General features: G+C 49.9%; 1 protein-coding gene across 2 annotated transcripts in view; it reads right to left on the reverse strand.

The window, feature by feature from the left end:
- Nucleotides 1–24905, reverse strand: part of LOC8037222 (steroid hormone receptor ERR1) — a 113041-nt gene that overhangs the window by 50310 nt on the left and 37826 nt on the right. The window lies entirely within an intron of this gene.

Here is a 24905-nt window from a genome sequence, read left to right on the forward strand (position 1 = left end):
TATTTCGACATAGCTCTTGCATTTTCTTATTTATAGAATGGAATCGGACAGCGAATGGGTCGACGATACAAGATTACGAGGCTTCAATGACCATGTAAGTTCATCCCATTCTTACGTTTTTGTTGCTAATAAAGGGCAGTCAACACTATTGCGACATATGTAAATTGCAATTAAGGTTATCACAGTCGTGCTTCTCACTGCATGAGCGCGCTCGTTTCCGTAAAGCCGACCCGCCATGTAAGCGATTTAGCGTGCGACAGACAAGCGACGGAGATTTCTCACTGTCGCCCGTCGCATCGCTCGGTTTTAAAATTTCTAGAAAACGTCGCTGACCGTCTTGGTCGCTTGCTCCGTCGCTTCCATGCGGTTTGCCTCGTCGCGCGACTGACTGAGGGACAGCGAAGCGGGTCGCCGTCGCTTATCTGGTCGCTCGCCAAATAGCTTACATGCGGTTTATACTCAATTAATTTCCATGCACACACCATTGAACCATTGGCGCCTCGATATTAAGTAAAAACCGCGTGCAAGCGATTCGGCGAGCAACGAGACAAACGACGACGATCCGCTTCGCTGTCGCTCGGGCAGTCGGGCGATGAGGCAAACCGTACGGAAGCGACGGGAACAAGCGACCAAGACGATGAGCGACGTTTTCTAGAAACCCCCCCCCCCCCCCCCCCAAAAAAAAAAAAAACAAAAAAACCGAGCGATGCAACAGGCGACAGTGAGAAATCTTCGTCGCTGACTCTCGTCGTCGTCGCCATCGCTCGTCTCGTCGCACGCTAAATCGCTTACATGCGGGTCGGCTTTACGGAAACGAGCGCGCACATACAGCGAGAAGCACGACTGGATAGCCTCACTGCGTCAGTAAAAATTTCCATATGTCGCAATGGTGTTGACTGCCCTTTATTAGCGAGAAAAACGTTAGAATGGGATGAACTTACATGGTCTCTGAAGCCATAATCTTGCATCGTCGATCCATTCGCTGTCCGATTCCATTTCATAAATAAGAAAATACAAGAACTATGTTGAAATATAGATATCAAATGATTGAATGAAAGCCCGAAATATCGAAAAGACCAAAAGAAAACACACGTAAAAGAACGCGAAACAAAGCTCCGGTAGTGTCCGGTGCAGCACACAACGCGGAGGAACGGTGCGAAACTTCAAACTGAAGGGCGGCTATGGCGGCAGGGTCACGTGACGCCAAGATGGCGGCGCCCATGAAATGTTGCCTGAAAGGGTTTGTACGACGGCGGAGGACCGGATGCGCTGCTACGGAGCACATCCTCCGCCGTCGCAAGAGGCTTAAAACCGGTGTCCTACTCGGTTGCAAGGGTGTGAACGTCGCGTTACCGTTGGGAAACGAAAGAACGAAACTCCCGAAGTGTAAACCGTGTTGTAGCCTGACTGGTAGCGCCACCGAGGCAGCGCCGGGCGCTTGGCGGCGTAAGCGGCCATGGCAATAAAGGCGGTGGCCACGGGGTTCAGTTGTGTTGCGGGCCAAGGCGGCCCGCTGGTTGCCTGTAACCTACCATGTATTAAATGTTGTGTTGAACGAACATAGCAATTGGCGACGTGGATGGGATCCGCACCAACCTTTAGAAAGCTCAATTACGTTTCACGAAGCATCATTCGACCCTAGGTTTAACTGGCACAGAGGCCTCTGCGACGCCGGCAACTCCCAACGCGCCAGCACCTCACGAGTGCTTTGCGCGGCCGCAGCGGCGACTACAACGCCACATGCAGCCTTTAGTGCGTTGCGGTGAATGCGTGCATCCGTTCCTGGAAAGATCCAGGTTGAATTGCCCGCCAGGGGAGAAATTGGGCGTTGTCGGCCTCTGGCGGCATTTGTTTGAACCGACAAGCTTCCGCAACGAGGACTGACGTCGGCGACACGCCTGACGAATTGTCGCTCGTCCTCACTGACAGGCACGTCGGCCAAAGGCTGGAACCGAGGAACCATGAGGCGGTCAAAGACGGGCCTATGAGCCTACACCCACGATTGCCTCGACATTGTCTCCCAACTACATCGCTAACAGGTTGGAACAGCTCAAGTTCAAATATATTTTCTCATTTTTATTTTTCTTGAGTAAAACTAGCTTTTTATCATTTGTATAATCAGCATTCACTTTTAAGCTAGAAACACAAGTGTTTTACTTAGACGCAGCAAAAAAAGAAAAAAAAATTACGTTTTTTCTGAATCAAGAGAAATGGCAATGTAATAAGGTTAGCGATTTAATTCCAGTAACTGCTACAACTTAGTGTCGCAGTCTTAATAGCTAAACTGTGGTTCTGCTTTTAACACAAAATATTTGTTACGGAATACTGCACACCTCATCGACATGGGCACTTTCATCTCAAATCGTGCAGGCGAAAAACACAAAATTTTAAATTTTGCTGAAAAAAAATTTGTAGGGAATTATTTATCTAGGAGAAAATCCTGGTAATCTTTTGGTTCTCAGGTTCTCGAGCGCCGAAGCGGCGGCGGTGGAAAAGACCGTTTTTCTCCCCGATTGTCGAAGGTGCGGCTCCTCCCGTGGTTCAATCGGGCTTCTAGGTTTATTTCCTTCATTCTAACCACACTACCAAGGGGTCCTCCTAATGGAACTGAAACTTTTTACGTCTTAAAGAAATTGCCAACACTTTCAGCAAATTTCATAAAAAGTGCCCAAGTCAATTTTTTTTTTTTTTTTTTTTTTTTTTTGACGGGCTGCTATTTGCGACGTGCTGGAGTTAAAATTCCTATGTCCATGGAAAGGCTCTAAAAAAAAGGTTCTTTCTAACTATATTTACGAGAAAAGAGAGCCGTGTTTTTCGGCCCATGTGAATAAACTATGCAAAGCAGAAAGCTCAAACTCCGTGAGAATGTGGACGCTATGGCGGTTGGGATAGAACACCAAAGTTTGACAAGATCAAGGTACCCCAATCAAAAGATAATTGCGAAAATCGAACTATTTCGATGAGCCGACGTCCACCTAAGTTTAATATTGTCGAAACGAGAGATGACGTTGTGGGTGCCTGTAGTCTATATTTCAATAAAAAAAGAAAAAGAAAGAGAACAGTATCCTCTTTCTCGCAGGCAAGTGTTGTCCACTGATTCCACAACGTCAAGTTCTGTGTTGACGACATTAGGCTGACGTGGCCGTCGGTTCATAAAAAAATTTCATTGTTCCCAATTATCTCGTTATCCAGGTGACGTCGTGTTCTCAAACTTTCGCGTTAAATCCTGACCGTTAGCGCCACATTCTCACAGAGTTTCAGTTTTTTTGCGATGCATAGTTTCTTATTTGCCCGGGCCGAAAAACACGTATTGTCCAAAAGCCGCATTATCCTCCGCGATAGTATCAATTACACGTCGTAAAATTGAAGGAAACTTCGAGATTAGTTTCCTCAGAATCCCATTGTTTTTTTGTTTTTTTTTTATGATTTCTTTTCGCGTTCTCGTAGAAAAGAGAGTGTTCTAGCAGGAACCACAGAACTTTCGCGCGTTGCTATGCCCTCCACGACCTGAAGTCGACCACGTCGTGCGCCTCAAGCCGTACTGCGCTCGATAGGACTGTGTTTCAGGTAGTTTGCCATTCTTTTGGCTTGTTTCGCTTTTTTTTGTTGTTGTTTCCTGGCACGTTGCACCGAGACGATGCGCTTTTCAAAGGGGGGGAGGATGCGTGGCCGTATGGTTACCCTGCTTGGCTTCCGCGCAGACGCCCGTGGTTCGATTCGTGGGAGCGGAAGCTTTTTTTTATTTATTTCTCGTGAGTTGGAGAACCTTGTCGTCTGATCGAGTTACGAATGTTTCAGAAGGACACGCGTGTACATAAGGGGTTTAGCGTGGCGAGTATTCGCCATTCATTCTTATCTCGCTGTGGCACAAGTTCGCCACACTCAACGTTTACTTTCCTTCAGTTATTCTCGTCTCATCAACTGTCCCTCGTGACAATAGTTTATAGGTGCAGCCACCCACGCATTGTAAGCAAAAAAATTAGAATGCTTAATTGAACGAGTCGCGTTATTCAACGAATATCAGAGAAGCTCTTTTTGCGCACAATGGACGTCAGTAAACTTCGGGGGATCACCCCGTCGACCACACCTCGAGCGGATACTACAGCCGACAAAAGCGAGGGTCCGAACCCCATCTGAGCCTCGAGGAAGTTTGGGAGGGCGGAAGACTCCGAAGGAACGTGCAGGACAAGGGGCCGGGAGACTCCCCTAGCAGATATTGTGGGTTTCTGGGGCCACTTTGGCAAACAATACCGTAGGGTTTTCTTAGCACCAGTCAAAACCAGCTCCCAAGTGGTTCTATCAACCCATCCTTGACACTCGCTGGTTGCTCTGGGACTTGCCCAAAGTCCTGGCCGGCTGCATTAGCTTTCTCAGCGAAATTACCTTCCCGGCAAGACGACGAACAATTGTTCCTTATCGGACGACCGAATACGCGACCCCTTGGATGCCAGAAAGTCCATAAGTGGTCCATAATTTTTTAAAAGCATCGTTTTTTGACGTGTCCACGAACTCTGCGATGTATCTCGGCTCGTCTTTCTATCTATCTCGATCGAGCCACAAACTTTCCCATTACAAGCTTGTCTTCCCGGGATAACCCTGGTTTGAAGCAGAACTTGGGACCTTTTTTTTTACAAGAAGCTGGTGATGCTCTGGAATCGGCTTCTCGCCGAGGATTACTATCATGCCTTCTTTACTGGGCATCTTCTTGGAGGGTAGCGTGAGGCGAACCTGATGGACAAACAGACTTCGTAGTCTGAACGGTGACCCTTGACCATTCCTGATATTGGCGGAAAGCTCGGGGTTGTCGCTCGTTGTTAGTACATGCAGACAGTCCTTGAAGTAGCGAACTTGATGCCACCACTCCCGAGCACAAAATGCGGCACATCCTTCCCGTAAGTCCAGGCGACGGAACCAACCATCCGGATGTAGCTCGTAATTCTGGAGGCCAAGTGCATTTTTCGGCGTACCACGCTGGTACGCCCAAACCTTGCAGACATACAACACAGCCTTGCAGACATACAACACAGCGATCAGGGAAGATAAAATGGATGGGTCCGATAGAAGATTATGAAAACATTGCGCGGTAAATAAACTCGCATACATGAGCCGCCGAACAGACAACAATGGATGTTAAGCACGGCATGAAGTTCGTGTCTCGCCAAAGAGGGACAGTCTACGAAATCTCATTCTCCTGCCTGAACTGTGATGAAATCTCATCACAGTCCGTTCAAAGGTTGAGCCTATTCCCATTTAGCAATGTATTGCCATGACTGCGGCTGCGAACCACGGATCAGATATACAAATGTTGTGCATAAACACCAAGCAAGCTCACTTGTCTAGGAAAAGTTGAAACCTACCATATAGCAAAAAAAAAACAACAAAAAAAAAAAAAACAGTGTGCGTGCAGCCAATTCGTGAACCTCGGGGATCACTGTCCCTGAGGTTCACATCACACTTTGACGTCTCGAAGAAACAAGAAGGAAGAAGCGACCACACAGTGAAAGAAAAAGAACAGCCCGCGTGAACAAAATTCTGTTTTTGAAAATAAGAAAGTTGATATACTCCGTTCCACCTTCAGTCCGAGCGCAGTGGACGCCACGAGCTATCCCAGCCGATCAGCGCCGGGAGAAAATCGCGTGCCCTGCCGGTTGGGCAGAGCGACACAGGGAGCTCAAGGTCATATGACACTCTCTCAACGCTGGATTGGCTGAGATGGCTCCTAGCGTCCGCTGCGCTCGGACTGAAGGTGAAACAGAGTAGTCAACGCCTCGTCCTGTGTCTTCTCACCTCCGCGCTTCATCGTGAACACATACCAACTAGGCTAACTCTCTTTTCTGTAGCCTTCCTGCAGCGCTTCAGCAACCTTGAGCATGGTCGAAGGTGGTCTGACGACTGCAGCCTTCCCGCGTGGACGGAACCTCGGCAGGACAGCTCTTGTTCACCAAAGATCTTCAAAGGCTGTCAAAAACTGCCTCTCAAGTCCGAGAAATGTCAACACGCTATACATCAGCGGCCTCGCAGCTTCTGCAGCTCCGCCAGGACCTGCTTCAGTTCGTCAAGAAGCCTCCTGACCTCCATCCGCAGTGCATTGGCCGAGTTGGAACCAACGATAAGATGGCTCGGATCCCCTTTTATTGTTTGCTCAAAAGGCCTATCCCATGGGCAAAGAAAGAGTACATAACTGTTGGGGCAGCAGAGTCCGCCCAAGATGTCCCAGGCACTCTGTCCTCGATGGGAGGTCCCGCAATAGCAAAAAGGAGATGGTTCTATCGGCGTGCGGCCACGAGGCGATCGTCTCGAGGGTCGAGACGTCAAAGTGTAGCGTAAGTGTGGACAGACGCGCAGCCCAAAGAAATGTCGCTCGGCGAGAACGCTGGGAACAGGCACCGTGTAGGGTTCGAAACTGGAGCACATCGACAGCAGGCGATCCGACGGGACAAAAAGTGCACCCCGCAACAGCGTCTTCCATCTTTCGCGCCACATTAAGCTTCGCCCCTCACGGCGCACCGGCAGCTATATAAAAACGAAACAAGAAAAAACGGGGGTCCCGTTAAGAATCCTTTGGCCACGACGTAAACTCGAAAAAGAAGGTTCCCCGAGAAAGCCATTTGTAAACGAGGGAGATAATATCTCTCGTAAATATGTCGGGCATAAATTACGAGTCCCCATCTGTTCCCGCTCTTAGCGCATTCAATAGGTCCGAAAAACGGCGTCCGGAACAGCCCCCTTCTACCCTTTCCAGCGGGTCCCGGCGGCAGCAGACGACACCGTGCGACGCGAAGTTTGGGCGAAAATGGCGGCGTAAAGGAGAAAAAAAGAAAAAAAAAAAAACCAACCAAACGCCTCGTCGTCCGCAAACAATACGACGTGGCTGCTGTCGAGGGCTGCTCGAGATTGGGCCGTAATTTAAAATGCCAAGGTCAGCATTGGCTATTGAGAGCACAGAGGGTCCCTCATCTGCGATGCAAAGATGGGCCTCGACAAGGGCGCGCATGGCGGCCGATAAAGGCTGCCGCCAAGGTCGACGGTGTTGCGGGCTGGGAACCGTACACGGCGCTCTTCCATAGCGGCAGGAGGGCCGAGGGGTCCAAACTACTCGAAACGGCGGGCTCGGGGGGCGCGGCACACGCTGGGGGACGCGTCCCGAAGCGAGCTCGACATCAGGCGGAGATCCTGCTGGCCGTGTTGGCTGGACGGGGACCGCTGTTCCGGCACCTCCTGGACAGCCTCCAAGCCTGCGCGTCGCCTGACATGAAGTCACGTCCCGGAGGCCTGCACGGGCGCTGATTGGATGAGAGTGCCGCGTCAGCGTTCGCCTGGGACTATGATAAGAGAACGAGTCTCACACGAACGCTGCACTCTCATCCAATCAGCGCCCGTGCAGGCCTCCGGGACGTCACGTCATGTCAGGTGACGAGCAGGCTTGGAAAGTGTCTAAGAGGTGCTGGCTGTCCAGGCCGCCACAGTGGCGGCTCATGCGACGTCCGTGCGAGGGCATCTCGTGGGGCGTGCAAAGCTGTTCAAAATGCCCCTTCCGCAGCATTTCTACAGGACGGAAAAGACTCCTAAAGACCCGTTCGCACACTCGCGCTTAATTACTACGGCCGACCGGTTCCTCTTGTGACGACCGGGCCGGTACACGTGACAAGAGTCTTACAAACCGGTCCGAAACGGACCGAGTCAGAGGCAAGTGTGTGAACGGACTTCGGAGTCTTAAAGATGGCTCAAAATGTCTCTCGAGCTCATTTAGTGGTCGCACCAAAAGATCTGGCTCACACCAGTGAAATCAAGTGTGTGCAGTTCTCACTGCAGAGCGACAATTGGATCGGTTTTTACGATAAACGAAAAGTGTGCGCAAAAGTCGGCGCAAACAGAGCGTCGTTCCCGAAACCGGTCCTTCTCCGTTCGAGGCGCTGACGCTGGTAGCAGTAGGATCGCAATCCGCCTCCCTCGATGTGCTCGCGTTTCTCTCGCAAGTAGCGTCCAATGCAGTGCACGAGGCCCACGTCTCTAGCGGCCCTTAAAGGGATACTACAACGAAATTTCGGCGCTCGTTTTTTGGTCTATATGTATTCAAAGGAGCAGCATCACATCGAACATACGAATATCTTGTTAAAAAAGTCACGAAAAGGAATTTTAAAACGAGTTAAACGATTAGCAAAGAGCACCTGGTGGAGTTCGCTAACGCCTCGGTTGTAATGCCCGTCTAGGAACCTTGACAGCTAGTGACGGAGGTTGTCTCGCCTCCGGCCACGACGAGAGAAGAGGAGCAGGAGGAGCTCCTCTCTTCCCGAGAATGCCTTTTGTGTGTCGCAGAAGTCGCTATTGTCCCCCTACAAGATTACAGAAGATTAACCCCAGTCATCGTACAAAAGCTGCCGCTTCGGTGGCTGGAACGACTAGGCCGTCCTCTCGACGTCAGCCTCGCCGTAGCTTTGCTCGTCCTGAGACGACCTACGTCACGATTGCGTTGGATGTCACGTGGTCTCCGCTGGGCCTTCTCCGAGCGCTTGAGAGAGTGGGCTGTTTATAACGAAAAATACAGCCACCAGGCTCAAAATACAGACGTGCGATTGTCACTTACAGATATTGTGGATGATATTCAACCTATTTTTGAACACGACGGGAATATTTCAAATTTCGTCGAAGTATCCCTTTAAAAGCGAATAGGGCAACTCCACTCCATTTTTACCATTTTTGGGTTATGATCTGTTTAGTCGAAGCCGGCGACCCTGAATCACGAGATATATAATTTGTTTTTCGGTAGTGTGCATAGTTTTGTAGATATCGCGAATGCAAGAATCGGTCCGGCGGCACGGCGAAACCGAAACTACCGGTTGAAGCAGCTTGGCAACGCTGATACTAGTGGCGCGTCGTCGGCATGACCTAGTTCTGGTCCCGCGCTTCTGAGCCGACGCGCCGACAAGGTCGGCTCAGTCGCACGTGGAGTTTCAAAACAGAAGGTTAGATGCACATTTTCTTTCTTTACCGCTTCACTTTGGTAATATGTGCCAAATGTAGTAATTTTTAGTGTGTATTTATAAATTTGCCGGCCGAAAAGCGAATCCGACTGCTATAAATATGACGCGGTCGCTGCCGGCGCAGCGTGACAGTATACATGCCTTGCAAGTGACGTGGTGAGCCCCTATTCCTTTGGGGCCCCCAAGCTTCGTGGCCCCCTATTCTAAAACTCTCCATTAACTCGGCCACATGGACATAATGTGGCCGAGTTCTCAATTCCAATTCTAATTTTAGCCACATGGACATATTGAGTTAATGTCCTACATACACTCCGTTTCACATTATATGAAACGGACTACATAGGGAGAAGGGTGGTGAGCTGGGCTAGTTGCTGCTACCATCACATTTCGAACATAAGAGCGCACAGAGGACACACAAACGCTGACCTCCCAAGTCAAGTATAATACACAAAGAGTACACAATGTACAAAAGGTACACAAACACAATTTCGACCTACACATTAATTGGATGACACAAGGACCTATCCAAATATAAGCTTTCCTCATCCGACAGCCCCACCGAAAGCTCGCTAACACAGCCTTCAAAAATTTCGCCAGTGTTTTTTTCTTCATATCTTGGAATAATTGTCGCGCTCCGAAAACACGGCGAACACGAACAAAATGTGCAGTGCGAAGGGAGGTGTGTCCCTCCACCGTTCATTTCAGGGATCTATCGTGTCCCCCCATGTCTGACCCAGATAACTTGTACCACGTGGCAGTGGGGTGTTGTACATACGACTGCGCACGAAACAAAAGATTGCCGGTGGCGTGTTTGGCACACTGCTTTTGTAAGCCTGTCGGATATGGAGCCAGCTTTTGAGCGGATGTGAGCCATTCTTTTGAGGAGCCGAAAATACTATTGGTCACTCTTTTTAAATTATGGGAAACCTTACGCATGCATGCCACCGGACGTTCTTGGCTACCCTCGCTCTTAGAGACCAGAGCTCCCACTTCATCGAAAACTTGGGAATCCCGACCACCTGAGCAACTTGGGGGGTAAAGCGTTTCGTAACCGAATGACTTTAAAGCTGATCCAAAGCTGAAAATGGCCATTTCTCTCTATAGACCTTTTCCGCTTACTCTCGCCCCCGACCGCCAATTTAGGCATATCCGGGATTAAAACGTTTCAACCTGCAAGTAGTAAAAAAAATAGGGGGGAGAGAAAACAATAATGGGTGACGGTTACGCTTTTCTCCTCAATGCACTCTATTGGCGTGGCGACGGCAAAAACAATGTTTTCGCCCATACTGGAAGTGACGACAATTCAAGATGGCGGCGCCCTTGAAGAAAGGGTCTGTAGACCTTTTCCGCAAGGGCGCCGCCATCTTGAATTGTCGTCACTTCCAGTATGGGCGAAAACATTGTTTTGCCGTCGCCACGTCAATAGAAGGCATTTCCGATATAAACGTCACCGTCACGCATTCTCAACCATTTGCAGGTTGAAACGTTGTATCATTTTTTCGTCGCCCATACCGGATACGCCTATTAGGGGGCTGGGACGGAGCTGCGGTGGCGCTGCGATCGCTCCGGAGCCGGGTGGTGTGAGGGGCGCACGCTTTGCATGGGCGGCATTGCATTTCAGCATGGCGCAAAGCTGCGTAGCCGTTAACTGCATTGAAAGGTACAGCAAAAGTAGCGGAATGAGTTTCCAGAAGTCCCCGGCGGAGTCTGAAAGGCGCAGAAGGGGCCTTTCAGACTCCGTGGATCGAAAAGAATGGTCGCCTCGCACGGACGACCATTTGATCGGCAAGCACTTTCTTGGAGGAAAGGGTGGCTTCCATTTCACTCTCTGTTCGAGACCACCCAGATTTTGTTCCCTGGTGTTGGTACACAAAGCACCGGCCAAGCGCTCGTCGGTGGCTCGCTGCGCCCTCGGAGGGAGCGGCAGAATGGAGAAAGCGTTACCGCTTGCAATGCCTCCTAGTCATGAAGTTAAGAAAACTACCATACTCGAAGGACGCTGTGTATTTTAATCAAGTAATACATACACTTCCGCAGACCCCCAGTCTGCTGATCCTGTCGGCAGCGCGGTCACCGTCTCGAGCGATCGTACGCCTGCACTGTGTCGGCCGCAAATTATACTAACAAAAAAAAAAAAAAAGAAAAAAAAAAAAAAAGACGACGTCAGCCATCGATGTTGCTTGTAGCAACTTCGCGTCGGAACTCCAGCAGGCTTTGTTTACGGCGTATGGATCGTCGAAGACAACGCCGTCCACGCACAATTTGTCTCGATACCGCTGCCGTTCAGGCTCGGGTAGCGAGCTCATATAGTCGGGCATAACGCACGACGTACGTTGGCAGAAAATACGACGCGCAAATACGACTATAAGTGCCTCTTCAACGTCAACAACGAGCGCACGCCATAGAACGCAATGGTGATAACACGGAGAGCCTGGCCACTTTTGCCAACATAGCATCTGCGCACGCGCGGCCTTCCGGCTGTGTTGGTAAACAGAGCCGGGCCGCGTGTCGGTTTATACAACTTTCGAGTGAGCAGAGGCATAATGTAAAATTTCTATTCTTTTTATTCTTTTTTTGAGCGGGGTGGTTAACTCCAGTCGATATGGCTGTTAAATAAAAGATGCAGGAATTGCAGCTTTCCTTCCTTCGCTTTTTCAAAAGTGAAATTAAGGCCATAACCGCACTTTTCTAGTGTTTCTAACCTTGTCCACGTTGTCTACCTCAACAGTATGAAGAGTGTCCTCGTCCACTGTGCGCTATTCCAAAAGTATAAACGGAGTTTTCCCAGGCGGCCGTTGCTGAGTGCGCGACTGCTGAGCGCGTGCTGACTGCGAGCTTCCACAGCATCCAGATCAGAGGTCTTAGCAGCCTACTCCTGTGAGCACGTTCTGAGCATGCGCTCTGAAGATCAAATATGGCGTCCAGTGAGTGCTGAGCACGTGATGACGGCGACCTGCCACGGATATTTGGCAACGCGCATTCATCGAGATGCTCGTATGAATGTTAGCTCGTTCTGAGCATGCGCCGTAAACATCCAATATGACGTCCAGCGATTCAGTCCCGCTTACTAACAGTAGTTTAACGCCGACTCCGGAACTTTAGGAAAACGGTGCATTCGAGGTGCACATCCACCAGATGCGATGAAAGGCAGGGTGACCTCTTTGCGCTCATCTGCCTGAAAATAGATATCGTACCATGCCCAAGCCACGCTACTCCTGGGGCTGGAATGCATCACTGCGACTTTGTAATTGGCTTCTGTCGCTCGCAAACAAAGCATTCTGGTGTCACGCAAGTCGAGGCACGCAATGCGGAAGCATCTTGGAAAGTAATTAAATTACATCTATAAGTACTCTACCCAAGATATCTTGCGGGGAAAGTATACTTTAGGAAGCTGTAGCAACTCGTCGAGTGTCTAGTCCAACACTGATGGCAACGCAGCGCAAAATGTGTTTTGCCAAGTTGGCCTGGGATCAGGAAGTTTACTCCTCTCAGAACAATAAAGCTCGAGTTTGGGCTAGTTGGTTTTGCGTTTTGTTCTCCGCTCCTAAGGTTTTCAAACTTGGGCAAAGAAGGAGGACACTTACGCACGAAAAGCCCCACTACCAACTCAGAAACAGAGCGGCGCAGAAGTCGGGCTCGACTACGACGGACGAGCCCCTTGGAAAACGTGGACGGGACGGCGGAGAGAGAGATTGGAGCGAGAGCGAGCGATCCCCCCCCTCCTATCGGAGGCCGCTGCCATTGACCCCCTCGGCAGAGCAGGTCAAGGCCGCGACCCAGTTTTCCCTTTCCGGCACGGAAGGAAGCCGCCTTCCGCACCCTCTCTCGCGGGGGGCAGATGTCCCATCCGAGGGGGACGCACTCTGGAGCACGCCGGGGAGGGCTGCGCGCACTGGGATGCCCGTAGTATTCAGAGAAGGCGAGAGTTGGCGAGGAAACGACGAATCAAGCAAGAAAACTCCCTGCCAGGAGGGGGGCACAAGTGCGAAGCGGAGAAAAACACGGGGGCCTGGTGAAATATCTTCGTGCCTTCCTCTTGGAGGGAAAGAGGAACCATACGCAAGCTCGGACCAAAGGGTGTCCTCGCCCGAGGAGTCACACTACGGAGAGGCCGAAAGTCGACGACACTCGGAGCACGTAGCAGGACGGGAGAGGTGTTGCTTGAAGCTCGCCCACTAAGCGCTCAATTAAAAAAAAAAAAGAAAAACTTGTTTTTCGTTTACTGATTTTACGGGATCTTAGCGTCCCAGAAATCGAAAAATTATACTCGTCCGCGTCGAGCGTTCGGGTTGAGAATGAACGGGAACTTCCGAGAACAACAGAGTAGGGGCCCCAATCTAGACAATTGGCGCAAACAGTGGGCGATAAATTCGGCGGCTCCGATTGGCCGGCGCCAAGGTCAAGTGCGGAGTTGGCCAATCACGGCCGGCAAAATTGACGCCGACTTTTTCGCCCCAGATTAGGGCCCTCGGACCAAGTGATACGAGTTATGTCCCGAGTAAGAATGCAAACGAATCTTGTGGGCGTTGCTTGCTCGGCCCCGCGAGCGGCAATATTGAGCTCTAGTATTTTGAGCAGCAGCTGGCTCTCTGAATTCCCGTAAGACATCTCGCCTCATTTCTTCGTGAAGATGTCGACGGGTCTGCCATATGGTGCCTCCCCAACGCTCCCAGCACTGCGCTTCTCCAGCGAAGCGACGCAAGTGCTCTTTACCCCGAAGACGAAGAGCCTCGCGCTGCAGCGGTGCCCGATACTGTCGGAATCGCTAAGCTGTACAAGTCGGCGTACAACTGACCAAACCTGGAATAAGAACTCCTCTAGGTACAGTCGGCAGCGAAGGTTTGCGGGGCCTTTAGCCGGTATGACTGGTTGCGCCTTCCGACGGCGCGCACCCGCTCTCAAGATTCGCGCTTCGAGAATACGCTTCCTTTCCTGCTCGCAGTCGTGTCGTTTGGACTCGATTCCGGCCGACATGGACGAGATGAGCGGCGCAAGCTGCCGCTTCGTCAGCCGTCATGGCGACCGTCTGCCTCAGCCACCGCGATGGGTGACGCAGCTCGCGCACAGACAACATTGGGCGGCACCTGGCGCCAGCCCCCATGTCATCTCGCGGGCGTCACGGGAAAGCGAGCGAGCAAAAAAAGAACACGAACATGGAAGGCAGCGCATGAGCAAAGCGCGAGTCTTGAGAGCGGCAACGCGCCGTGAGAAGGCGCAGCCATTCTTTTCGGCTGGCGCATCCCGTGCCCCGCAAACTTTGGCTGCCGACTGTACATCTATCGATACCGGCAAATACTGTCAGACGATAGCCGTGGACAGGTCGAGCCTGTTGGTGAATAGGAAAAGAAAAATCAATAGAACCGTCGAGGCCACGGAGAGAAAAGGGCGGAGAACTAAGCCCCACCATGGCCACACTCACCCCCCAAGCCCGAATACTCTCAAGCTTACGTCAGCTACAATTGTGTTTCAGTAAGACATTTCTGCTCCACTAAAAATAGGAAAAATAGGAAAAAAAGAAAAAGTGACTGAAATGAAGATAACCTGACTGGAATTAACGAATAAAGTGAGCCAACCCTAGAATTTGGACTACGAAAAAGTAAGTACCGTTTCAAAATTGGTCGCAATAAGGTTAATAAAAGCAAAAACGAAAAAAAAAAAAAAAATTCTGTTAAACATTTTTAAAATCCAAGACGGATGCTACAAAGAGGGAAAAACACGAGACGCAACACAAGACGTCTCTGGAAACGTCTTGTGTTTGTCCCTCGTTTGTTTGTAGCCTCGGTCTTGGGTTTTAGAAATGTTTCCCTTTAGCCAGCTCGCCTGGCTTATTACCTTAACTACACTCTGTTCCCCCAAGAGAACGTGAGAACTGTTCCTTTTGTGCGGCGAGGAACCAACATTTCTTATCGTCTCAAGCGCCATCATGACGTCAATTTCCCAGTACCAAGCAGCCCAACAATCTGCATGGATTTCTCATCACATTGCTCTCAGTGGGTTTGAGTGCAGGTACTCTCCTGTTGCGACATTACGAAAATTGTCCTAGTCATTATTGGCAACTTCGAGCGATGGTAGCACCGCGCTGTGAGAATCGCGCTGCCTAGCTCCTGCATGATTGGCTTTACAATAAATAATAATAATAATATTAATAACGTTTATTTTCCGTCAAAACACAAATGACGGCGGGAGACCGAGGAAAAAAGCTGCATCGTGCAGCTTGACGGGCCCTGCCCCGTTCCTTACACACGGCAGCAGTGGCACAAGTAATCCAAAAAGAAAACCAAGAGAAAAGAAAATTTCAGAGTTAAGAACAGGGCAATATTACAAAAAGGTGAGACTATATAAGAGACAAACAAGAACAAAGCACATGCGAGCGCAGCATTATTCAATTTAGCAAACATTTAGGTTATGAAACATGACAACTAAGCAATCACATCTGAAAAATGAAGAAATGCTCGGAGATTTTTTGGGCTTGCCTACCCCTTCCCGACATAAAAGAATAAAGCGAGGCTCGAATACTGGTCGTATCTAGCAAAACTAGAATTACTTACGCGCCGCAGACCCAGCCTCGTATTGCTGTGTTCTGCGACGATGTTACAGATTACAGCCATTGGGATGAATGCATGGAAGGCGCTGAAGCCTTTCAATCGGGCGGCGGCTTGAGCCACCTGGCATTTTTCCTAGTTATTTTCGGAACACCTCTATTGTTAAAAGCTGTACCCGATCCGTACGACGGAGGCGCCTCTGTGCAACCGGGTGCCCACACCCACCGCCCTACGGGTCGCCCGAAAGGGAACAAAAAAAATTCACAGTTGCCAGCGCGTCCACTGTAGGTCGTGAAAGTTCCCAGTAACCGAGAGGGACATGGTTCATTTTTCTCTGTACACTTACTGACTCGAGCTTATCGATGAGCTGTCCTTCTCGTGCCCTCTTCCATCGAAGAAAAAAGGAAGGTTGAAGAGTAAACAGGCGAGCTAATTCATATTACAGATTAAAAAAAACAAAAACAAAAAAAAAAAACGGGGACGTCTGACGAAAAAGGGGACAAACACAAAACATCTTAAACGCAGCTACTAAACTTTATTGACAGAACCGTTTATAATCCTCCCGGAATTTACACCCATCTTTGTGACCTTCCACCATGGTACAACTCGCCATGACCTCATCTCCCACGCAACACAACACTCACGTCTCCCTGGATCTACACCCGTGTTTGTGACCTTCAAGCTCGGTACACACCTCATCTCGTACACAACGATGGTACAGGCAACAATTCAAAATAAAAGCATCGCCCAAAGACCTAACCAAGCAACCGTTCACAGGCCCCCACACTGCCGCCTGATAAAACAAACCACGAATCCATAAAAAAAAAAAGCAAAAACTTCCTAGTCGGTTTTTATCTAGTGTTATCGACGGTTGACTGACACAATTTCCTACGGACACACTTCCGATTGGCTCCTTCGAAACTCGTTTTGCATTCACAGTTTTGCCCCAATCGGCCAAACAATGACTGCGTTCCTGCACACGTTTAGCTATCTCAGAATTCGGAGATCTGTTTTTGACCGCCCTGATCTGCTCAACAAGTAGGCACCATTTCGTTGACAACCCTGTGCTCCACCCACAAACCGCGTAAGCCTGTCCAACTTCATGTCGCAAGTGAAAACCAGCCTAAAACAATGCGGAAGCTGAGCTAGTTACTTTTGTCGAGTATCTCGTCCACCACTGGCTGGCACTTGGCCGGTTAAATGGAGCTGGCTATTAGCGGTTTATGGCAGGCTTTGTCTCCTCCAAGGAACCAAGACGGTGGGGCCTTTTCATCGACTTTCCCCAGCCAAGGAATATCCGGGCAAGCCCTGCGCATTCGACAACTGCCCCTTGAGTGGTGGCACGTAGACGTTTTCCTAGCCCTCACACGCCATGGGGTAACCTCGCAGTGATACCCTAACCAATCGGCTTGGAATCGGACCGATTCCAAGCTCGTCTTCGAAGTAGTAGTCGTGGGTATAAACCTGGCAACGAGCCTGCTCCAAGCCCTCGCGATTCACGCTCCCAATCGACCAACTTCATAAAGAAGGATCCCCGGGGAACGGGAAGCTGAAGAACATTGCAGTGGGACTGCAATGGCATTGAGCTTCTTGCGCGTATTAAAATTACTCGCACAACCGACAATGAGCGCCGAGGCTTCTTGCGCTCATCGCACACTTTCCGCCATCGTTCTTACGCTTAGTAAAGGGACTCGCCCAACCGACGACGAAGCACTGATAGCCAGACAACCGTAGATTTAAAAACAATTGCAAAAACGTAAAAGATAAGACAGAAAAAATGCTCGGAACTAATTTAGACATGGCGTCCGTCTCTAACCCTTTTTCGCCCTTGGCAGTGTCCCATAGCGTGTCAGCGGGGAGTCCAACAATGCACCGCGTCGAGGGTGCGTTAGATGCGCGCCGCTGTTACGTTTTATCCAATCAAAGGTCTACACTCCAACGCTGACCGACAAGTGCGCGTTTGACACGTGTGGGCAGGAACCCTGTCAAGTGGAGTTTAGGGGGATCGGTAGGCTAACGCGTCTCAGAAACTCCTGGATTCGACCCCCACCCCTGCCCGTTTGGATCTGGATGAGCATCGTACCGGCGTGCGGTCGTGTACCATTACAGCGTGGTGCACGTTAAAGACCCCAGGATAGCGGTCGTACTGCACCGACTAAATTGCTCATCTAAAGCCAAGACACCCGTGGAGGCGTCCCAACATACAAGCAACACTTTTTTTTCGAGTGGGGCCCTAATGTGCAAGGCGTAACCGAACGGGACATGGTCGGTTCCCCCCCCCCCCCCCCCCCCCCCCCCCCCCCGCTGCCCAGTCGCAGAAGGTGTCCCGGTGCCCGTGCGCTGAGAGCAGGCGCTCCCCCTAACTATCGCTGGTGGCAGACGCGCTGTTTCCAAACAAGTCCGCATTGTGGGCAGGAATCCGCACCTGCGACCCGTATACAGCGTCTGAGTATTCCGAGATGGCGACTCAAATACTCAAGAGACATATTTGCAGATATCAGTTCTCGATGCACCCAAATCGAATATATATATATATATATATATATATATATATATATATATATATATATATATATATATATATATATATATATATATATATATATATATAAAACGATGTTAGGGCTGCATTAGCCAGAAGCGGGAGGAAGTGAATTGTCCCCGCTGAGAGGGCGGCGCAAAGCGGAGCTGAAAGGAAGAGCAACGAGGTCGTTCCTGCGGCGGGAGGCAGCAGCCAGAGCTGCGCAGGCCCGGCCTCACCCCTTTCGCGCTTTATTTATAAATGCAGAGTGTTTATAAATACGCATCAGCGACACCGCAACGCCAGGCTCCGAGATGACAACCGAGAGGGGAACATCGTTTCCTCTCGGAAGAGCGGGAGACTTTGCACAAGTGCCTCCTGCAGCAGTCGAGGCCAGGCACTTGAAACGCTGCACGTCCAAGCAGATGCCCAAAATATGGCCAGTCTTGCTCCATAAGAAAGGAAACCTCGGGCCATGTTGCGGAGCAACTTTAGTCTGCCTGGGTGCCGCCATCTTGGCATCACGTGACCCAGCCGCCAGAGTTGACCTCCACTTTCTCGTCAGTGCGGTCCGTTTTCTGCTGTGCCCGCCGGAGCTTTCTTTTCGAGCTTATACTACTAAAGGCAAAAGTGCCTCCTGCAACAAAGGAGTTTATGTGTAGAGTGTGGTTGGGAAAAAGTTCCGAGGGTACTTAAAGGCTGTTGGAGAAATAAACCAGTTAGCTGAGTTTGAGACGTTCTCTGTGTCTGTTCCTTCTACTGAAAGTTCTTCCGATTTCTTCCACCGCAGTCTCAGGTGTAATACGACATGATTATACTACTAAAGGGTCACTGTCAGCGTTTGTTTGCCTCCTTTCTTGCGTCACGTCTGTTTCGCCGTACGTTTTAAATAATCATGCCTTACCAACACGTACAAATTCCCCTCTGAAGAAAAAAAAAAGGTTAGAAAAAGTTACAAAAATTACAAATAAAATTTGAGCAAAGAACCTTTCAACTCATATATGTGCAGCCTTCAAAGGCGCGCGCCCAAAATGAGTAGATATAGCGTGACCACCACGTGACCCCATGTCCAAGCCTGCGTTCTCGCCTCTCCTGCGCGTAGCGAAATCAGGCGCGAGAGCGAAAAGTGGAAAGGAACCTCCGCATCCAATAGCGTCCCACCGTTTCCGTGACGTCGCGGCCAACGCGCGAGGAGGGTCTTGCCTTTCTGTACATATTTGCTTTACCTTTCGACTTTGACTTAGCATTAGATTAGAGTTTTCCCCCTCGGATCGAAAGAAACACGACTTTCGGGGATTAGGTCCCCCTCCGGTGATACAAAGGTCGCTTTCTTACAAAGTGGGGGTCAAAGACGAGTTGGCACCACTCTGTGGCCATTATCTATCCATTGAAGCGGAACAAGGAGCGTTTCCAGTGAACTCTTCTTTCGACTGCGGAGGGATTTGAAACGGGCGCATCACGCTTGTGGGAGGAGCTTCTCCTACCTTTTTACACATTCTTGGCGCGCGCCTTTCAAAGCTCCAAACTAGAACGAGTCTAGCGCTCCAAATCATTTGAAGGAAAAAAAAAAACTATGTTTTGTAATAATAAAAAAAAAAAAAAAACATTTTGTAATGTTTGTACTTTTGCCAGGCTCTTTTAAAATGTTCTTCCATTCGGAATGAATTGATACCAAGAAAAAATTGTTTTTATGAGTTTCCATGACTCGCATATTGATCATTTTAATTCAGATTTGAAGCTACGTAGCGGTGTGTCGAACCGTTATCTGTAGCCCATCCAGAACGGGAATCGTCGCCGCCATCTTGAAAATGAACAGGAAAACAAGTTAACGGTAACCGGTTCGGTGCAACATATTTTTTTTTTCTTGTACCAAAAAGCGATTATTTGAGAATAAAAAAAAAAAAATGACAGCTGTCTTATCCTTATATACAGAAGTACACTGTATGAGTAATCGTGGGATTTTATGGTTCTGCGTTCCGAATAACCGTGAGACGAAACGGCGACAAGTCACATAGAGTGGCATAGTGCACTTTACGTCACGCGACGTCACGCCGTCGTATCGCGTGACGCCATGGCGAAACCCTCGGCCACGACTTTCCAGCCCACGTGACTAGATTCAATGGCGTCGTTGACAGCTCACGTTAGAGGCCCGTTCCCAGCTCGCGTTTCGAGCGACCGCTACGCTTACGAATGCAGGCGGAATTGGAACGACGAGTTGCCGTGGCAACGAAGCGGCGCCGTTTCCTCCGTCTTCATTCAAAAATGCAAGGAGTTGAGCCGGGCTCAACTTTTCCGATGGGTTCGGGAACCAACGGAGCGACCACGTGCACAGACCATTCACCAGTCGAGGAGAGCTCGGCCGCCACATATCCTGCTATCTGCTGAAAAGCATGGCGTCGGTGGTGAACGTCGGTGGGCTGGAAGCTCATCGTTCTGCGTAGAGCGCTATCCTGGACTGTGAATTCTCGTCGTGTGTCGCTATGATCCTAGAAGGGAAGGTCCGTCTACTTGTGCGCCCATGTCGAGGAGGCACCTCGAGACAGCAGAAACGTTCGTGTCGTCGGGTTTGTTTACCTCGACTACAGGGCTGCTTTCTTAGCACCCTCGAACCTCGGTCGGATTACTGGTTTCTTTCATTTGTACGCGCAATCGTTTTTGCCAATCTCAGCCATTCCAGTTCGAAGGAACGCCTACCCGCTTGCACGTCTACTCACCGCAGCACGTTTCGTTGGCGTTCGAAAACCGTCGAAACTATACCCGTTTTCACTTAAAGTAAAGAAAAGTATGGCACCTCGCGGAGCATCACTAATTTCCCCTTTTATGTTCATAATTAAGGTACATCCCTATTGAAAATTCCATGAAGATACGTAATTTGGGACACTGACTGCCAGTCAGCAGCGTTGGTGGAACGTGATGGACCATCAGACGTCATCTGATGGTCCATCAGATGACGTCTGACTGTTACTGCCAAGGGAATTTCATCAACAAGGGCAGCATTTATATAAGAGTAAAGCTATACGCACTCATAAATATCGCCAAATGCCTCGATAAAACAAAATGTTCGAGAAAAAAAAATGCAGCACCACCGCGCATCGAATTCGCGACCACATGCGTACAAATCGGACACCTTAACCGCTATGCTACGCCACCGTTAGGGAAACTAGATTTGACTATTCGTTTTATACAAAATGCTTTGGCTGCAAATGCAGTTAAGCCGTCAGCATGTTATGCAAAGCACTCGTACATCACTCGCCGTACTTCAGTTCTACTCACCTGCCATGTAGAGTACTTTCGCCTCGTAGAACGATCCTTTCGTTCGCGCATCACCGGCCCAGTAGACCTGGTACACCCTGTCGTCTTCAACTACACCGCTTAAGTCCCTTACATCGTCGGAACTCACAACAGGCTGGGTCTTGTCGAGTAGAAATTCTACTAAAACATAAGACATTGTAGAGCCCGGGCAGGATCGACAGGTTGGAGCGAGCGGGCAAACAAAACGAGTCGAGAGCGATCGTTCATGGAAGCTCGGCGAAGCCTCTATACACCAACTCATGTTTACAAACAAACCGGAGCGCCCCTAGCGGACGCCACCGGCGCCGCGCATGCGCGGTGGATGGTGGGCAAGAAGCCCGCCGTCGCCCATAAACAAACCATTGAATTGCGTTGTTGTCGGCGTCGGTGGGAGTCCCCGTGCTCTTTTTCGCGTTGGAATTGTTGATTCTACGTCCTCCTAACAATGTCTGACTACTTGAGCGGCTTCAGCAAAACTATCGAGGCAAAACTCTGCGTGAATAATGTGACGTGCGGCGATTCATTTCACGTGGACGCCGCAGAATGGGCGCTAAAGCCTGACTCCCACGATGAGATTCTGCTCGCTATTTTCAGTCGCGACGTCGCTCGGACTGCAAAAGCGTGGACCGTAGCTGAGATGGTGGACGTCAATACTGAAAACCGCAAGTAGAATCGGGCATTACAAGTCTGTGATGGCCACTGGTAACAATGATCAACAACTTCTTGTATCTGTTTACACTTAGCCGACTTACCCCAACCAACCTTCAAATGTGTTTTGAGGCCTGCACTTAGTTCTTATAGCAATTACCGGGTCAACGTTTGGTTTACGGGCCGCTGTCGTTTGAACGAGCTGACGACAAAAAGCAGCCAAGTTTGAAAGAGCAGACGACAGTCGAACGCACGCGCAATGGAGTACGGGCAAGAAGCACCGCGTCCCGCGTCAACAAACCATTCGAATGTCATGTTGTCGGCGTCTGTGTGAGTCTGCATACTCTTTTTCGCGTTGGAGTTGTCGATTCTACGTCCTCATTTTAATGTCTTACCACTTGAATCGCCTGAGCGAAATTATCAAGGCTCGTTACGCCGCTAAACTTTCCGTAAATAATTTGACGTGCGGCGATTCATTCGCATGAACGCTGCAGAATGGACGCCAAAACCATGATGAGATTCTTGTAGCTATTTTCGGTCGCGACGTCGCTCGTGCTGCAAAAGTGTAAAAGGTAGCGGCGATGATCGACGTCGATACTGAAAATCGGAAGCGGGAACAGACCAAGCGTAACAAGTAGGTGATGGCCACCGGTACCAATAATTAACATCTTGTATCTACTGTTTACACCGAGCCTACTTAAGCCAATTACTTCTTATTGCAATCACCGGGTCAAAGTTTTGTCTACGGGCCGCTTTTGTTTGAACGAGCAGACGACAAAAAGCAGACAACTTTGAAAGAGCAGACGAAAGTTCGAACGATCAGGCGGCCGTGTGAATTTGAAGACACACTGAACCCGTGGGTGGTCCGGACAACTTGGGGGTTTTCTCTCGTTCATGTTAGAACAAAGCAAATACATCTGGCGACCACAAATTGTGGCCCGCTCACGCAATCGTAGTTCGACAGCGTCTGGTTTGCCCTTTTCATGGCTACTATCCACGTTCTCGGACGAACGGAGGGTGCAAAAACACATGAAAACTGATCTTCAAACCTTTCCAGACTGTCTTGGTAAAGCCTCCATCGCAGCATTTTGACGAGAAGGCAGGTTTTTTGTCTCGTTTCTTCCAAGGGAACACAGGAATGCATGTCTGGCACGGCGACTTCTGCCCACCGCCCCAGACCGGAAGTGCGTCCGGCGCGCCACCACCCCGGCGTGACGTAGGAGAGTTGAGTTGGTGTATAGCCAACCGGCAACGGCCAGGCGGCGCCAGCAGCGTGAGAGCGCACGGTTATACCCTGTCTCGTTGTAACTTGGAAAAGGGTGAACGATAAGCCCCACATTGCGTGCCGAATGCTTCGAAATGCGCGACGTATACGAACAGAAGGCACATATATTGGAGCATGATGCAGCGAAAAGCCTGATACTTCTTCGGAGCTGAGGCGCGCTCCGGTTGATACGCAGTCACGTTCCGATTGGCCCGCCAGGACCGTAGCTTCCGCTCTACTGGCACCTTACGCGATCACGGCTTCCTGGGATACCCAGGATTTCTTGCTTCAGACACAAGGCTAATCGGCGCCACCAGAGTAATAGCTCACGTTTGAACAATGCAGCCGCCACCCCCAGGGGTACCCAGTATTTCTTGTTTCAATCGCTGGATGGCGCCAAACCAAACAGCATTGCAGGATGCCTATGGGCGAAGCGAAGTGCGAAGTGTCGTGTTCGGCGCTTCGGCGGGCTTCTGATCAAGGTTGTCGGTCGGTTTCGTGTCATATCTCTAACGTCAGCGGTTTTATGGGCTCACGTCCCAAAATCGTTTTCTCGTGCATAGATTACTTTTCGTATTCATAGATTTGACGAAATAGTGGTGTCCGAACGAACTTTACGTCCTTTGACCGTACGTCTGTCTGCACGTCAAAGCTTTCTGACGTACAGTCAGAGACAATCGATGTACAGTCAGAATCACCACCAAGACATCCTGATGGCATTTCGCGGCGGCCGACTGCCACCAGGAAACCATCAGAAAGCCGACAAGCGGGGTCTGACTGGAGTTTGACTGTCGGTCAGAGTAACTTGTTGGCCAATCAGACATGCTTGACGTACAGTCAGGCACAGTCAGCGGTCCACTAGAAAATATTGACTGCCAAACAGGGTTACATTGATGGATTTTTCCTTCGGGATGTAGGTGAATTTTTGATTAAATATATCTTATCTTATCAAGACGTACACGTTCTAAACGCCAAAGGCATCGCTGTTTCCTCCGACAAGCAAATATCGTAAGAACTACTTCGCGCCGCGTATGAACAATACGCAAAACTTGCTGTTTTTCTTGAAGTGAAAACAGGTATACACCAACTCAACACTCTGACGTCACGGCGCGGTGGTGGCGCGTCGATCGCACTTCCGGTCTAGGGCTGTGGGCAGAAGTCCCCATACCAGACGTGTATTCTTGCGTTGTTTTCAAAGGAACCAGACAAAAACCTGCCTTCTCGTCAAAACGCTGGGAATGGGGCCGTACTAAAAGAGTCGAGAAAGGTTTGAAGGTCAGTTTTCACGAGCTCGGTTCGTCCGAGAACCTGGATATGTGCCGTGAAAAGGGAAAAGCAGACGCCGTCGGACAACGATTGCTTGGGCGGGAAGCATGTCATCAGATTTATTTGTTTTGTTCCAACATGAACGCCAGAAAACGGTCAAGTTGTGCGGACCACCTGCGAACTACGTTCAGTGCGTCTTCAAGTTCAAATGGCCGCCTGATCGTTCTAACTGTCGTCTGCTCGTTCAAACGTTTCTGCTTGTCGTCTGCTCTCTTTGACGACACCGGCCCGTAGACCAAATGGTGGCCCGGTGCTTGCTATAAGAAGTAAGTGCAGGTTGGTAAGCAGGCTCGACGTAAACAGTGACCATCACTGACTTGCTATGCCTAATT

Source organism: Ixodes scapularis, unplaced genomic scaffold (assembly GCF_016920785.2).
Source record: "Ixodes scapularis isolate PalLabHiFi unplaced genomic scaffold, ASM1692078v2 PGA_scaffold4__175_contigs__length_147842914, whole genome shotgun sequence".
In the NCBI taxonomy this organism is placed as follows: Eukaryota; Metazoa; Arthropoda; class Arachnida; order Ixodida; family Ixodidae; genus Ixodes; species Ixodes scapularis.